We start from the raw sequence: 18,509 nt of genomic DNA on the forward strand, positions 1-18,509 counted from the left end.
ATTTTCTAAGTCCAAGGACCATAACTCTGCAAAAAATCATCAAACCGAAACAAAATTCAAACTTGGTATGTAACTTGTCATGATAAAACTATATACCAATTATCAAATCAATATATTCAAGCATGACGAAAAAAAGTGCGGAAAACTGATTATTTGAGTGAATTTTCTAGGTCCAAGGACCATAACTCTGCACAAAATCATCAGACCGGAACAAAATTCGAACTTGATCTGTAACTTGTCATGATAAAACAATGTACCAATTATTAAATCAATATCTTCAAGAATGACGAAAAAAAGTGCGGAAAACTGAATATTTGAATGAATTTTCCAAGTCCAAGGACCATAACTCTGCACAAAATTATCAGACCGGAACAAAATTCGAACTTGATCTGTAACTTGTCATGATTAAACAATATACCAAATATCAAATCAATATCTTCAAGAATGAAAGAAAAAAAGTGTGGAAAACTGATTTGCCGGACTGACAGAAGGACAGACAGACAGACAGACGGACGGAGTGCAAACCTAAAGTCCCTTCACTTCGTCGGTAGGGGACTAAAAAATATGCAAGTTTCAAAGTCATAGAAAATGTGCTAAGGCTAATACAACTGCATACCAAACATCATTGATCGCCGTTAATGGTTCCCTTTAAACTAACCTGATCACAAACACATTTAAACTAAGCCAGATTCATTGTCAATAGCTTATGACTGAGTGGTCAGGGCCAAATAATCTCCATGAAAATGATATCTGCCAATTCTCATAAAAGTATCATTGACTTACCATTAGCAATTCGCTTTTAACCGAACTAATCAGAAACTGTAAACATGTTGTTTACACGGCAGCTGGAAACAGCAGGCATAAGTTTCACCTCCGCTACTTTGTAGAGGTGAGACAAAACTCAATTTTGAGAAATATGGGGTTATAAACTAAAGGTTTTAAGGAGACTGTATCACTCAATTAGATCCATTGTGTCTAAAAGAAAAACACAAGTAACAAATGGCTTTCATAAGTGAGAAATTAAAATTATGGCACATTTATTAAGAAGTTAAGTGATACAGGCCACATCAAAAAAGAAAACTACAAATTTTCAGTTTACAGGGCCTTAAATCTGGAATTAAAATTGGTATATCGAGGTACAAGTTTTATACAGAGGATTATCTTAAACAACCTTTCTGCAAAGTGTGAACAAATCCTATGTCGTGTCATTTACCAGAAGACCAAAATTTGGCATACTGATTTTTCACTTTAAGGACCATATCTCCAACCCATAATGTGATACAATTCTGAGGCTTATGGTTAAATACCTACATGAGTTCAGTTAAGTTTGGACTAGTTGTTTTAGAGAAGTAGTGGCTTTCAATAGTTTTATGGGAACTATCTGCCACCATTGCTGTCAGGTTTGCAACCCAAATCAAACAAAAATCATTTGGAGAAGGTCTCACAAAGAAGTAGGTTCGAAAAGGCACCAAGATGTCCCCTATTTCTAGCTAAAATTTTAAATTAGGATTTATTGACCAATATCACAATAAATAATTGCGAAAACGATGGCTTGATAAGAAATATGTCTATTTGTAAAAATTTTATGCATTACCGTTCTGTTATTTTTCATGACGTCAAAAATAGCACACGTTTTGATTTTCCATGAAAACAGGTAAATTCCCAGATTTTTTGGGACAGGAAACAGTGTGTGTGTTGACAAAAAAATATCTGTTAACATAATGTTTGTGAAAACGTTTTACATATATGATTTGAGTATTTAGTTTGTTGTAGCATGCGCTCTCTATTTCCTATTTTCTAATTTGGTTGAAATCCAGACGATTTTGTCTAATTTCACAAAAATCTCTATTTATGGTCTATTTAAGTTTTTAAATTCAAACACTATATAAGATGGGTGGCTGTTTAACGTCCATTGGCATTTTAAATTCATATTCAGGACGAGAACAATGTCATGTATACAACATGAATATGAACCCTGCTTTGTACTAGACTGACACACCGAGATGGACTTTTCACGTGCTAGATCACAAGGAAACAGTCTGCAAGAAGACATGTTACCTTACCCTGACACATTATTCGGACTCTGAGTAACATGTCTTTGCTCTTACTAGCAAATACCAATTTTAATGTCTTTGGGTTGACCCTTGATGCCGGGGTTTACACCCATGACCTCTCACACCCAAGGCTTACACCTTACCATTAGACCACCGAGGCTGTTTGCTTTTTAAGAAAAATTGTACAAAAATGGTTCAATTTCACTTTCTTAAAGTCTTTCCATCATCAAGTTGAAACAATGGACTTAATATTAGGGGCCGAATATAGCCATTACAGAACTTACTCCATTCAATCCTCTAAAAATGCAAATAATTTCCCCTTGTATTCTGGTATTGTCAGAGATCAAATATGAAAATTGGCCCATCAAAATCAATGACTGCAGCAATGTTTTTTGTCGGATTAGAACCAAATGAAGAGTTGGTAGAGGACCAGTCACCTTTAATACATCATTCTATCCAAGTTTGTCCATATGGTGTTTCAGAGACTGATGAAAATGTGATTTGCTCCCAAGAATTCAAGATCAATGGAGACTGTGTGCCAACAATGCTAACATGCTTTTCAAACAATCAAAATTTAATGAAGATTGTTTACTGCAGAGAATCCCAATCATCAATCCTATAATAATAAAGTTTCAAAACATTTTGACATGTAGGGTCAGATATATTTCAAATTCGTAAATAAGAATAAAAGATTGACTCGGGCTGCTAGATTTTTGTCCAATCAAAACCAAAATGAGCATCACCACTGTCAAATCACTTAAATAGAAAATAACACGTTTTTACCCTTTTTCTCCAACCTTGTTACTCTGAGGAATTAATTTGTGAAATTTAGTCAATAAGAATCTGAAAGCCTCCATGTATTCTTATATACAAGACCAATTTCAAGTTCATGTAGTTACAATATTCTATTCTGCAAATTTGCATGGCAATGATACAATGAATATGAAAATTTTGCAATACTTTTATTTTAACTTAAAAATATAAAATTAACATATATGTTCACATAACGTTGTGTCTACAAGTCAGGATAAATTGAGTCTTCATAAGACAATTATGTCTCATCTTACATATACTAAAAGTCATCTCATTGAACATCTTGGCAAGGATTTCATGGGACAGTGTTAAACTCCTGAATTCATTCTCAAATAATATGCATGTATTACCATTCTCAATGTCTACAATACTTCATTAAAATGAATTCGGTGAAAACTCCCTATACCTGCATTAGATATTTATAGTTGTGAACATGTTTTGAAAACAACTTAACAACACACAAAAAGACAATCAGAAAATATATTACATGCAATAAATAAAATAATATGGCTTCCTACCATAAAGTAGGATACTGCTGGTGATGATCGGTGAATAAAAAGAAAGCCTTGCAATGACAAAATATAAAACATCTAACAAAAGATTTTAAAATCATAAATTTTCTGTCGTTTCAAAGAGATCAAGTCATATTATTAACTTTTAAATACCTGAATATTCAATTACAATGGGTCAATAGCTTTTCTTGTTGAAAATTTTACATATCACTTTCTTAAAATTAAACCAAATGCTTACAGTTTTACACTATTCATTGAACAAAATTAATATTCAGTAATAAATGTGTCCTTCCAGTTGGAGGGACTTGTTCATTTAACCTGAATTCATAATTTTAAATCTGACAATGACATTCTTAACTTATGTGATAATAAGCAGTTTTATTTTTTTAAATTAATATTGATGTCAAATAAATGAACACCTGATGCATCTATGACAAATACTGGTTCTCATTGTTTTGAGCTTATAGATATTCCATTCAAACCTGGGAAGGCAAATTTCCTGGTTACCAATCAATACAAGTGATAAACACTTGCATTTCAAAAACTGTATTCCTAGAATACATGATTAATTATGCTAACATTAATTTAACGGTTTATACAATATGGACAAAGCAGATCTATAGTAAATTTCATGGGAACATACATAATAGAACTAATGTCATTATCTGTCAGTTAACAATTTGTCATTTCATTTTGCTTTGTACTTTTTCATACTTGTATAACTATCTTACTGGGAAAATAACTTTCTCGAAACATATGCACTAAGATTTCGAAATTAGAATAAGAGGGACTTGGTTAAAAAGAGCTTAAATGACATGGCAAAGTGTCATTATAAAACTAAACTAGACACATTATTTTTGTCGTCCAACTAAGGAACAAGTTGCTGGTTTTTCTGATAACTGTCTTGTACAGAATAAAGACATACTAATGCCACACATTGCTAACACTATTGCTGTCCGTGATATAAGTTTCTTTGATGTTCTTCCCTCTTCATCAGCCTGTGAATATATAGATAACATTATAATTCTGTCCAATGGGACATTAATATATACAGTAAGAAATGTGGGGTAAACATCAATGAACAGCAACCCGACGGCAAAAAATATTTTCTCTGCTTTAGTACTCAATTAGCCCTTCATATGTATTTAAAAGGTATATGTTTTGATTCATTGTATAAATTAAACATTTCATTGTATAAAGCATTGATTGTAGTTGATTCAACTATAAGTATGGACAAAGGAAGATAACTCCAATTTTAATAATAATTACTTGATTGTTACTTTCAGAAAAACAAATTTTTCCATTTGTAAAGGGCATAACTCTAGAACAGTAAAAGTGACAGCACCAAAATTCGAACTTGATCTGTATATTGTGGTAATAAGCATTGTGTATAAGTTTCATAGCATTTCGTAGAGGCAAACTTAAGATAGAGAACGGAAACAAAAAATTTAGCAATTTTTCCATTTGTAAAGGGGCATAACTCTAGAACGGCAAAAGTGACGCCACCCAAATTCAAACCTGACCTGTGATTTGTGTTAATAAGCATTGTGTATAAGTTTCTTAACATTTGGTTGAGGCAAACTAAAGTTAGAGAATGGAAACCAATTTTGGGACGTACGGACAGACGGACGGACGTACAGACGGACAAGGGTAAAACTTAATGCCCCCTCCGCTACGGCGGGGGCATAACAATAAAATTTGGTATCATATGATTGAAAATAATGATTGGGAGTCTAAATTCCAAAGATTGTTGAGGACAGTACAAATGTATGTTCAAACATGTACTTAGTACTATCAAAACAAATACTACACATTTGAATTGTAATGGTAAAACTTAGGGCTGCTGTAGATGTTTTTTTTTTTCATTCAGCTAGTCACCAAAATGTTCCTTGCTGACTTATTTAGAGTAGAATATATTGGTAAATCTAAATAATATATATGTAGTAAATATATTGAACACTAAAATATGCTAAAGTATGCTAAAATTCAGTTTGTGCAAACGTGTGAATGATTTGTATGTTTGTCTGAGAACTTACAGGTAATATGATATGGTCAGGGATGTAGCTGCTGGTAGGCACTTAAGGCACGTGCCGACACATAATTTTTTCACAAATATTTTTTTTTTATTAAAAAAAATAATAAACAATGTTATCTGTAGATGCACGCCAGTGAAGTCGTCAAAACTCGTCTTTAATTATCGAATGTCATGTGTACACTAGTCTATCATCCTTAGTGAATGGAGTATTGGATAGAATAGTATGTCATTATATTCCCCCTTATATCATGTTATATAGAAACTATAAACTAGAACTTTGGTTCAGATCATTTCACTTTTATCAACAATAAAATGCTCCGCTGGGGCGCAGCTTGATACGACCGCAGAGGTCGAACCCTGAACAGTTGGGGCAAGTATGGACACAACATTCAAGCTTGATACAGCACTGAATTTGGATTGTAATTAAATATTTGACACAGCATAGGTTTCTGACACAGAATGAATGTGGTCTAAGAACTTAATTTTTTTAATTTATCTATTCAAACCATATCATTATTATTTGCTTTTATATATTAATCAGAAATAACCAATTTAAAATGGAAAATTTTAAAGATAAAAAATGAAAAATAAATCCCCCCCCCCAATTTTTTGAACACCCTTATGATTCATCACCCCCAAACTCAATCCCAGCCTTCCCTTTGTGGTATGGTACCTTCAACTTGCATACATGTGATGGACTGTGAAATTAAGATCAGGAGTTTGGGAAATTTTGGTCAGGAGATTAGGACTCAGATCAGGAGGTTTTTAATCGACATAAATTCTGTCGTAAATGTAACCGTGTGCTGTAGAAATTGTCTGTTAAAGTGTGTTTTCTTCAACTTTCCATCCGAATGTATTATGTTTATAGTACCCTTGTACTTATTAATTTTTTCTATCTTTTTAAACTTTCAACTTGTTCAATCTAACATTCTTCTTTTTTAGTATGTTCTTTAAATTTTTTAGGTCATATCTGTTTTACCATTATTCATTGCAATCCTTATCTATCTGCAAGTAGATCTTTTGTTTTATCTTTATGCAAGTAGATTTTTTTTTCTTATCTTTATATTATGCAAGTAGATTTATAATGCTTGATAAGTAATACATTCAAACTGTGTTCTTGGGTCATAGTTATCATATAAATTTCAATTTAAGCCTTGAAAGGAAGTCTAGAACCCTCAAATAATTTTCAAATTATTATTTTTTTATTTGTCCTAAGACATTTAAAATCATTTAATTACCATCCTTTTATGATTATTTGTTCAATTTATATTTTATTTATATTCTTTTAAAAATTTACATTATTTAAAGGAAAGTTACTTAAAACAGGATAAATCAAGGGAAGTAACTTAAAACAGGATAAATCAAGGGAAGTAACCCAACATTCATTTTAACTACAGAAAGTTTTATTACACAACTGCAGTTAGCCTGAGGTAAAAATCGTTGATTACCAGTATGTTTGACACCCAAGGTGATAAGTGAAGCCATATAATTATGCATGTTAATTGATTTACAGGTAAAATATAACTTCAGGTAATGTCAGTTACACCAGATATGTTGGGCTGAAATTTTTCATTCATGAAATATTTCATACACAGGATTTTTTTGTCTTCAACGGGACGGGACGTCGGGAGGAGACCCCTGAAAACAGGATTATTGTACTCCCGTCGGGAGGTTCACATGTACAATTTCAGAGAGATCCAAACACTTGAACACAAGTTATTGTCTGGAATCTGGAAACTAGAAAAATGCTTGTTTTTTGGTCCCTTGTTGGCCCCAAATTCCTAAACATTTAGGGCAATTACCACAAACTCAAAGCCAGCTTTCCCTTTGTGATATGGAACCTTGCAGTACAATTTCATAAAGATCCATACACTAACACACAAGTTATTGTCCTGAAACTAGAAAAATGCTTGTTTTTTTGCCCCTTTATGGCCCCTAATTCCTCAAATTTCTAGGGAATTACCCCCAAAATCAATCCCAGCCTTCCCTTTGTGGTATGGTACCTTGCAGTACAATTTCAGAGAGATCCATACACTTGAACACAAGTTATTGTCTGAAAACTAGAAAAATGCATATTTTTGGCCCCTGTTTGGCCCCTGATTCCTAAACGTTGTGGGCAATTACCCCCAAAATAAATTCCAGCTTTCCCTTTGTGATGTGGAACCTTGTAGTACAATTTCATAAAGATCCATACACTTACACACAAGTTATTGTCATGAAACTAGAAAAATGCTTGTTTTTTGCCCCTTTTTGGCCCCTAATTCCTAAAATTTGGAGGCAATTACCCCTAAAATCAATCCCAGCACTCCCTTTGTGATATGGAACCCTGTGGTACAATGTCAGAGAGATCCATACACTTACACACAAGTTATTGTCATGAAACTAGAAAATGCTTGTTTTTTGCCCCTTTTTGGCCCCTAATTCCTAAAATTTGGAGGCAATTACCCCCAAAATCAATCCCAGCATTCCCTTTGTGATATGGAACCTTGTGGTACAATGTCAGAGAGATCCATACACTAACACACAAGTTATGTCTGGAAGTTACAAAAATGCTTATTTTTGGCCCCTTTTTGGCCCCTAATTCCTTAACTGTTGGTCCCATAAGGCCATAACCCCCAAAATCAATCCCCACCTTCCTTTTGTGGTATTGAACCTTATGGTAAAATTTCATAGAGATCCATTCACTTAAACTAAAGTTAGAGTGCGAAAACCAATGTGTCTTCGGACGACGACGCCGGACGACGACGACGACGCCGACGCCAACGTCATACCAATATACGACCACAAAATTTTTTTTGCGGTCGTATAAAAACTTGAATGAACCTCAACTTAGACACATGATTTTTTTTAATTAGTTGTTGTTGGCTTTCAACTAGCTTTCCACTTGGTCTTCCTCCGACCTACAGTAAAACCCTTGCCAAAGTTGGGCTGTGCAGGATGTTTAAAAAGGCAGTCACGTCTGGTCAGAATGGACACGTTAAATCCGATGCCTAGTGTAGAGAGAATGCCACGCACGCTCTCTGCACGTTAAGTAACTTGCAACAACTCTTTGAGGGGTTCATACATTTTTGTAGGTGGTCTACTGAAAGGCAAAATTTCTGTTCCTATCCAATAAACCCTCATTTTCCAATGCATGGCGTTTCCAAATTTCCAGACCTTCGTCCTGGACGACCCCTATTACAGGACCTAGCTACCTGTTGTATTTATTGTAAATTTGTTTTTGTCCTGATCATGCATGAACTATTTGCCACTGGACATTTATCAATCAATCAATCAATCAACTAGCTTTCAGTAACTTTGAGTACTCTCAGATCTACGTGTAATGACCATAATTATTCAAATTCCTAAACAGGTAGGGATTTTACAGTACAGGATATAAGGAAATATGAATTTCTTGAATTTTGTTCAATAGTATGAACAGAACTTCTGCATGAGGCATCAACTGTGTGTGTATGTGTTTGTGTAGCCAGAGGATGGTTTCTTTTAAATGTAGGACCGTCAATATGTACTATCAATTGACGTATATATCAATTATCCTCAATCAGAAAGGAATAGATATGAAAATACTAAACAGGTTGTGCTGCTTAATAAAGGGCTACGCTGATCCACGCTGGGCAATGCATATTGTAAATTTTTTTTTTATATATTTCCGATTGTACTGCCGGTTAATTCACCAGTCAGATGTAATTGTAAAATTATGTATATTATAATTTCTTCGAAATTTTTTTCATGTGTATATTATCATAAAATGACCAGTTTTCATGTTTTTTTTGTGCACACAATTTTGCAACTAAAATGCTGAAAAACGTTTTCCATCGGGGGGGCTTTGCCCCTCCTGAACCCCCTAACAGGGCTCTGCCCAGACCCCCTGCTGCAATTTGTGCCTACAGTTTATTGGATACCTAGCTACGCCCTTGATGGTATTATACATATGTATGTATCAGAACAGAGGAAATTGTTGTGTCTAAATTGTCTACCTATGAAAAGCTCTGGATGAATTGAAGCTCTGTTAAAACATATTTCTCTATTTTGTATGTAAATAATTTCTCAAACCAATTATTACCAAAATGTAACTTAAATTACATGAATGATTGGAAACATGGCATTGTCTGACGCTGTTATTTTTGTCAAGAGCAAGAGACTGATATTGTACATTCATTTTTGCTTTTAAGATTTTTAATGTAGGTTATTTTGTTATTGTTGACATGTATATAATAAATTATCAGGATTGTTTACTTTTTCAACACACTTACTATTAATTTCATAAAAGTAAAACCAGATCTACTAAATCCAGTCTGTGAAAAGTTTCTTGTAAGATTCAGTAGAGTTGCCATGTTCACTGCTAGTCTGTAAGCAGCCCTGTAAAATAGAATATACAAATAGAGATGCAACGTTTCACTCAAAGCATCAGATTGTCTTAATTTGCCTAACTGTTCCACATGAGGTAAAAAGAAAGTCACTAATACAGACTGAGTACTGACAATATTTGAATAATTAAACATGCATTTCAGGTCAATTCAGGACCTTTCATTTCCCTGCTGAGGTTAGAGTCTTCAGACCAAAAATATCTTTTTCTTTAAATTTTTTTTTTCCTTTTAACAATGTTTAATAAGATATTAAACTATTTCTTTTACAAGATCCAAAATTTGAAGGAAATACATTGAAAAGTAAATTTAAAAGTAATTGCAATTTGAATACAGTAAATCGACACATATATTTCCAGTTTTATTTAGGTCCATGTTCATCAGATCTTCAGTTTAATCCTTCTTCATACATAGATATAGGAAGATGTGGTATGAATGCCAATGTACATGATGTATCCTATTTCTAAATAAAGAATTTATCATAATTATTATTATTCAATGATAATAATAAATTCTTTAATTACAGAGGATTAACACAGTTAGTTACAATAACAAATAAGTATTTTAGTAATTCATGTTAATAAAAACCAAACAATAAAACCAGATTTCTTTCTGGTTTCACAGGGAGTTTCAAAATATTCTACTATCAATTCAGCACTTGGTATATGAAGAATCAATACACATTACTTCTTTCATTCTTATAATTATCTCCATTGCTGGGACGAGTTTACATCAGAGAATTTCTTTTCTTATTTGTATGAATAAATTGTTAATACCAATGCATTTCAATATATATACATGTACATTGTAGTTTGTCCCATATGTATATATCAAAAATAAGAAGAAAACTTCCTATTTGGGTCAAGTGTCGCCAAAACAAAGGTCATCAGTAATATAATGAGATAGGGAGGAAACAGTTTAGAAAGGTAACATTTTAAAAGTTTATGATTCTAATTTTTTTTAACACAAATTAAAGTAACAAAATAACTTTGTTTGAAGTGTTTCTTATGGGTAACCAAAGAAATGTTCTCTAAATCTGGTTGAAGATGAACAACATTTTGTTACTAGTTGTCCAGCATACAAAGATGATAGGGAGATATTTTTCAAGGAGATAAACAGTATTTGTCCTAATTTTTCATATCTCTCAAATGAGGCAAAATTTGTTTGGTTATTTACTAATGAAAATTTGTCTGAACTTAAATATTTAGGGAACTATATTATTACCTGCCTGGAATTAAATGTATGTGATTTATATAGAATGGAGATAATAACATGTCTGAACTTTTCAATGTTTCATTTCAATGTATAAAAAAAAAATGTTTTTCTGTTACAAATCATGATGTATTGTTTTATGTGTACATGTCATGCTGCCCATCAAGGGCCCTTGATTGGAATAATAAATATTCTTATTCTTATTCTATGGGTCGAACATGTCTCTTTGAAAAGTTTTTGGCACTGGCTACCATTACGTTTAAAACGTAGCAATAAAAAAAGGTTATGGTTGCATTGGACACTGATTGCTGGAATGCTAGGTTGGGTTAGGAACCGATTAATTACGAATGTACCAATAATACTGGTGTCTATTTGGACTATAAAGCGATAAGGTATATACCTGCATGAATACAGGTTTTGTCTGTTAATAGTACAGTAGGAAGTAATTTTGAAGACAAGTCAAATGTATGTTAATTACCCCATAAAGCATTTAAAATATTGTGGAAAAACAAGTGTAGAACAATACAAATTTAAAGTGTTTTGACATTCCAACTAGCAACACCCAGTATTTGAACATATTTTTCAACATTATAACATACGGTGACCTATAGTTCTAAGTTGTTAATTTCTGTGTCATTTTGTCTCTTGTGGTGAGTTGCACTTGTCTCATTGACATTGGCATTTTGGGTTAACCAAAGATGTGTAAACCCATTTTCGTATCCATAGGTTTACACATCGGATCTCCTGTAGTTGGTGATCGCAATACTGGTATACCAGTATTGTCCACAATACTGGTATAAAAATTTTGTACCAGTATTGTAACTTTTTTTTTAAAACAGCAATACTGGTACATTACTGATATACCAGTATTGTAGTTGTATTTTTTCACTATACTTTAAGGTGTATAATGAAAAAGATATTGAAGATCAAAGGGAGATTAAATGAACTCAAAAAGATTATAGAGGATAATTGTGAAATCAATTAACAACCAGTTAAAAATAATTACTATACTTGTACAAAGAAACAAAAGATTATTGTAATTAAATCATCTTATTCAAACAATTGTTAATTATATAAATAATTGCTAAAAATTTTATCATATATCTATATTTTATTTAATTCAATTTAGATAAAATAAAATAAAAGCTTTATTATCTGAGTTATTATTTAATAAATTCAAGCAAATTATTACACTATAACACTGTAAATTCAGCATTTACATGTACATGTATGCCATCGTATTTTTTACAGATATTTTAATACATGTATACTAATATTCTAAGCATTTGTTTGTCTATATTTTCTTATCAATCTTTCACAATAAACATGATAAAAGATATCAATATCCATTAAACATAAAAAGTTGCTTAATAGGGGAATCTGATTATAATCAAATTAACTACTTTTACTAGTTTGTCTACATGAATGTTAAGGGTAGTTAAAGCAGTTGATTCAGAACCATGGGCAATACAATTTGTAGCAGATATATCTACTGGTACAAATACTCAAATACTAATACTAGACAAGCACTCATACAGTAAGAGAGCCGTACAGATGCTATCTAAACAAGCTTGTAATCTAGTAAGGGTAAGAGAAAGTCCACAGACTGAATAAATAAATATCAATATAGGAATTGAGGATTGCAGAAATGCCATCTGAAGAAGAAATAAACAATACCAATGCTGATGATACAGAAGCTATAACAGCATTAATGTCAATATAAAATTCACTAAAATATACTATTGAGACTTGGAAAGAGAGAGCTGGAAGAAAACATAGAAGAAAGTAAAGAGTTTGTTAAAATGCTGAGACAGTACGGTTCCCTCAAGAAAAAAACATCAGAAGATTTAAAACTTTCTTTGATTACAATCATAGTGTACCATCAATGGCATCATCAGTTAAACATACAATCATTCCATATAAAATTGTCATGTCATATGTTAATATCATTATGCATATATATGTGACACCTTTAATAAAAGATTAATTACCTATATGTATTGTTTATTTAAAAAAAACACAATACTGGTACAATCAGAGACATATAATACAAGAGATTCGCAACTCTAGTAGAGTCTATATAACAGCCAATGAAATGACGTGGCCACCGGAAAGCCGATTAATCCGATGGATTTATGGGTAATAACCCGTATTGTTGTGTAAAAGGTTCTACGCCTCACGATTTTTCTAATGGATAATGCCGATACCTTTCACAGCTAAAGCATGCAAGTATATTTAAAAGTTACAAAAAACTAATTCTAATAATTTGTTATTGATAAAATGTGTTCTAATGATGAGATTAATCAAATACAAACAAAGTTAAAACTCGGCCCATTTTACTTCACCTATTGCCGTAGAAACCATTTGATCTCCCAATTTTTTTCTTAAAACTTGAAAATATGCTAATAAATAAATTATATAATTTTATGGGCCAATAGTACTCCCAAATGTTGTTTCGTGAAAATAAGACTATTTTCGTAAAATTTGATCCAACAATGTGGCGATTTTTTCTGATTGATACCCGATTTTTTTTTATTAAACTGGCTAAATATTGAAATTGTTCATGGACAAATTTCCTTAAATCAGTCCTTCTTTTTTGTGCACTATGAAATTTATAGCCTGCATTTTGTTAGACATTTTATTCATTTTTCATTCTGTTTATAGCAAAGTTGTTTATTTTCTCCTATTCTGAAGTCATTGTTTTTTTCTTCTTTTTAGGGTGCCAAAGATGAACGAATGCAGTAAATTTACAAAAGGAGTAAAATTTTCCTAGTTAAGGAAACCTTCTGCTGGTCGTAATATTATGAATGAGCTTCATATGCATCTGTTGTCGTTTCAGACTACGCTTCTCGTTCAAAACATGAACCTAATTCATTTTTAAATTAAAATCGTATTGAGGACATTTCAATGGTGACTGCAAAAGATGTATATATATTTGATAATAAAAGATTTTATTTACACCAAGGATTTGTATATGTATACACATAAACAATCTTACTTTTAAATTGCCATCTCTTTACCCCAGAATAAAAAGACAAAAACCGCTACAAATGATTAAAAGACAAAAACCACTACAAATGATTGTCTCGTGGAAACAAGGTTATAAAATACTTTTTAAATAGTGTCTTCCGTGTTGCTTTGATGTATGACCTGTGTTTTTTTATAGATTTTTGGTAGACTTTTTATATGTCCAACTCCAAACGCTTATATCCATCTATGTATGCAGTATTGTCAATTGTTTTTGTTGGTGGGTCTCTCGCTTATGTTTTCGTCCTTTTCACTATCAACAAAGAGTTCGTTATCAGTTTATTCAACTAGGAGTATATCTAAGTCGTAACTATTAAGATTGTCATCCCACGAAATTAAGATTGTCATACCACGAAATAAAATCGGAATTTTCCATATTGCGTGCACATGAATGAAGCTTTATTCAAATGAGAAATTAATTGTAATTTTCTTAAATATTAATTCTCAATACACACTTCGAACATGAAGAAACCATAAATTTACCGACAATCATTTAAAAAAACAACTCATTGCAAGCCTATATGATAAAACTGTCAAACAACACTTAGAAATCAAACATTTACCGATAATCCTACAGAAAAAAAACTCAATGAAAGCCCAATAAATGAGGAATATGAAAATAAATAAAATTTTAATAATTTATAAATATCAAGAATAAAAAACAAAGCCTATCATGATTAACCATTAATTACCAAATAAATTAAGTGTTTTCCTTATTAATTAATTATACATTTTGTGACTTGTATTTTTGAAAAGAGTGTGGACACCTGTTGTTTACAAGGTGTCAATTAAAACTCATTATTTATAACATGTTCGTGATTTACCTGGTCATCGGATAATTCAAACCTAATATACATGTCACACTGTGAAATTATGTCTCCGAGACAGGTGTATATTCAATAGAAACCCATTATGTAACTATCAAATAAAATGAACTCTGACACAATTTATCAAGTGTTAATTATTTAATATCAGTTTTTTTTTTATACAATATCAAATTATGTCTCTTTTTCAATAATACAAATCTAAAATCAAAATTACATTAAAATAAATAATTATATATGTACTCAAATTATATTTAATTAATTATGATAAATTTAACACTGAAACAGTTTATGTTATGCTTAAACATTCGTCCTTACTTCGAGTACTTTTAATACTTTTATTAATGACTTTATTACCTAAGGAGATCTCGCGAGGTTTAACTAGTGGCCGCGTGTTATTACGGGATTTCGCCGAGTTGCGAATCTCTTGTATTATATGTCTCTGGTACAATACTGGAATACAATACTGGTACAAAATTTTTATACCAGTATTGTGGACAATACTAGTATACCAGTATTGCGATCACCAACTACAGGAGATCCTACACATCTATGGTTTCACCTATCCAGCTGAAAACTGAAGTTGGACAATAAGGGCTCTTCATGACGCGGACAAGATCGCTGAATTATTCACAAAATTATCCACACAGTGATCACCATAATCACGCTGGAGAACACGTGAATTTGTATTACAATCCAACAGATATATTATTGATGAAACATTTTTAGTCATAAAAAAAATAAAAAACAATCAGTATGTTAGTATGCAATAGGATAAGTTTACCTTTAAACCAGTAAATTCTCACTTTACTTCGTGGTTCAGAAATGAAGCGACCTTCCCAGTTTACATTTTGATCTTGAAAGATTGACCTTTACCTTCTCCTGGTAACCTATAGTACAATTATTACAGCGTCCAATCGTCAACCAGTTTGCAAAGCTCTAAAACTTGTGCACTATTTTCGAACCAGTACCGAATCTCTTGCGATATTCTACAGACGTAGATTTTTTTAGAATACACTTTGTTAACAAAATGTATTCTAAAAAAATCAATAATGAACAATTTCCTAAACTGTAAAATGAATATGTGTAATAAAAATAAATTGTTGCAAGAACTTTATCTCATCTATTCAAACAATTATAAACAAAAATATTTGTGACTCTTTGTCCAGTGACTTTTGTCCTATCAAATTTGTGACTTTCTGTCCTGTCAAGGATTTGTATAGTAAGTATTTAGATATAAAAATCCTTGTTCCTGTGAATTTCTGTCCGCTTACCGATTTTGATACCATTTAATTTCTACACGTAGCGACCGTTTCACATTAATCCAGTCAATCTCCATGAACGAATTCCATTTATGTTCATTTTTGTTGCATTTATCCTCCACTTTTTTGGTCACTATATCCACAATGTTGAGCTCCATTTGCGTATAACAGGGGGGGGGGGCGAAAGATACCAAAGGGACATTCAAACTTATGTCTAAAATAAACTGACAACGCCATGGCTAAAAAAGGAAAAGTTCAATAGACAAACAACAGTACACAAAACAATACATAGAAAACTAAAGACTGAGAAACACGAATCAACAACCCGGCAAAAACTGGGGTGATCTCAGGTGCTCCGGAAGGGTTAGCAGATCCTGCTTCATATGTGGCACCGTCGTTTTGCTTATATTAGTACAAACCCGGTGATAAGTCTAATTCGGTAGGTCACATTCGGGGAAAAGGGAACGTTATTGTAGTTACGACAACTGGAACATATAGATTACACCACTGCAACAAGTGTGTTACGATATTTCTCCACTCGAGACAGTTAAGTTTTAATATTTAAAGCGCGAGGCTTGCCGAGCTTTTTAAATAATTAAAATTTGACTGTTGAGAGTGGAGACTGAATATCGTAATACACGAGTTATAGTGGTGGAATCTGTTTCTCTAATGATTTTTATCCTTCCTTTTCAAAGATTTGCAGAAAGTTGTGTTTGCTTTAGGACATTCAAATGAGCAAAAACATAGAATATTTAAGCACTTTACAATACTAGTACATTTATAAACAAATGTTCCAGATCTCATTATAGAGTCCTCCTCGACACTGATGCACATGGACAAGAATACTAAACAGTTATCAAAATGCAGGAGTCACCAAGAGCAGGTGCTCAAAGGACATTGCAATATGTAATGTAAAAATTTAGTGCAAACATTATTTGGATTTGGATGCAGCCTCTAACACATCTTGTCCCAATGCTCTGAGAAAAAAAAATTACAGACAATAGTATAAATTATGAGCATTTTTCATTATTTTTTATGAAAGCACCCATTTCGTACAAGATATCCATTTTCATTATTCATTAACCAAATAAACTGATCCTTGGTAGTCGACTTATCAAAGCTAGCACAGGCAGTTGGGGGAATAGGCCCCTTTTTTTCTCTACATATAATTTTTTAGAATATCCCCCTGTAAAAAAATATGTCAATTTGGTATTTATGTTTAACTTTTTTGCTTTATTATTTTTTAGAAAGAAAATACACAGCTATAGTGTTCGAGTGCTCACGTTTAATAGATTACAAACATATTTTTTCCTCAGTACCAGGTCACATTAGTCTCGAAAACCAATCAAAATAATAAAACGATGATACTAAGGCCGAAGAAATATTTATAATTTGTGATCTTCTTCTATTGGATATCCACCCTATTTGCAGGATCACCGCATTAAAAATACATTGTATATGCCTTTATTTTAAAAAGGATTTACCTTGTTAATATAGTTATAAGCGTTAGTTAAATAAATAAAACAATGGTAAGATGGTAAAAGGAGAGAGAACATGTATTTACACTGTACACATCCGTCTGACAAGAAATTATTAAACTTATATTATTTCATAATGGCATGAGAAAATTCATTGATTAGACTTTAGTTAGATTATCTACAGTTAAAAGTTTCCACTTGTTATAATAAAAGTATTCATGGTTTTTCATTGTCTGGACCAATAGATAGGGCCTTTTATATTGCGTGGGAATCCTCATATTTGAGTGAATTAAAATCTAAAATTTTAAAACTTTAAATTTAATAGTGTAAAATTTAATTTAAAAAATCTGAGTTTGTACCATTTCAAAATACAAGATTTGACCCTAAGAAGTGTACAAGGTTTAAAAATTGGTAGTTACCTATTATCTAGATGTAAGAGACATATGGATAGAGAATTACTTAGTTAATTGTATAAAATACATCGCATACTAAGAATCCAGTAAAGTAGGTTAAGATACGATAAAACTTATGTAGTTATGGGATTCTCATGACCGATAGCACAACCGCTGTTGTAGTGACTATTTAGTCGATTAATGTTAGTTTTCTTAGAACCCAGTTCTTTTAATTAACATAGTAGTTCAGCTCTCCTGATATGCAATGCATAGACCTAATCTTTGCATATTCTTTCTATAGCAGCTATATATATATATAAGTGAGATATAGGTATGCAGGTATTGGTGCTGCAGTCGACTAACAGTTTATGTAGGTCCATTTCGGATTTAATGACACGATTATAAATAATCTGGTTGTATGTCATTATCTGCTTTAATCTGCTGTGGTGACCTTTTATTCACGTTATCTAGACTTTTACAAGTAACTAGGAAATGTTTGTAATCTTCAGGGTCTTCCATACAACTTACATTCAGCC

At 32.1% G+C, this 18,509-nt stretch overlaps 1 long non-coding RNA gene across 1 annotated transcript; it reads right to left on the reverse strand.

The window, feature by feature from the left end:
• Positions 1-2,999: 2,999 nt before the first annotated feature.
• LOC127728220 (uncharacterized) lies at positions 3,000-15,761 on the reverse strand. The gene is made up of 3 exons (XR_007994040.1): positions 15,626-15,761; positions 9,668-9,773; positions 3,000-4,377 (listed from the first exon to the last, which is right to left on the reverse strand). It is a non-coding gene; the product is annotated as an uncharacterized LOC127728220 (long non-coding RNA).
• Positions 15,762-18,509: the final 2,748 nt, after the last annotated feature.

The sequence above is a fragment of the Mytilus californianus genome, unplaced genomic scaffold (assembly GCF_021869535.1).
Source record: "Mytilus californianus isolate M0D057914Y unplaced genomic scaffold, xbMytCali1.0.p SCAF_2, whole genome shotgun sequence".
Lineage (NCBI taxonomy): Eukaryota > Metazoa > Mollusca > Bivalvia > Mytilida > Mytilidae > Mytilus > Mytilus californianus.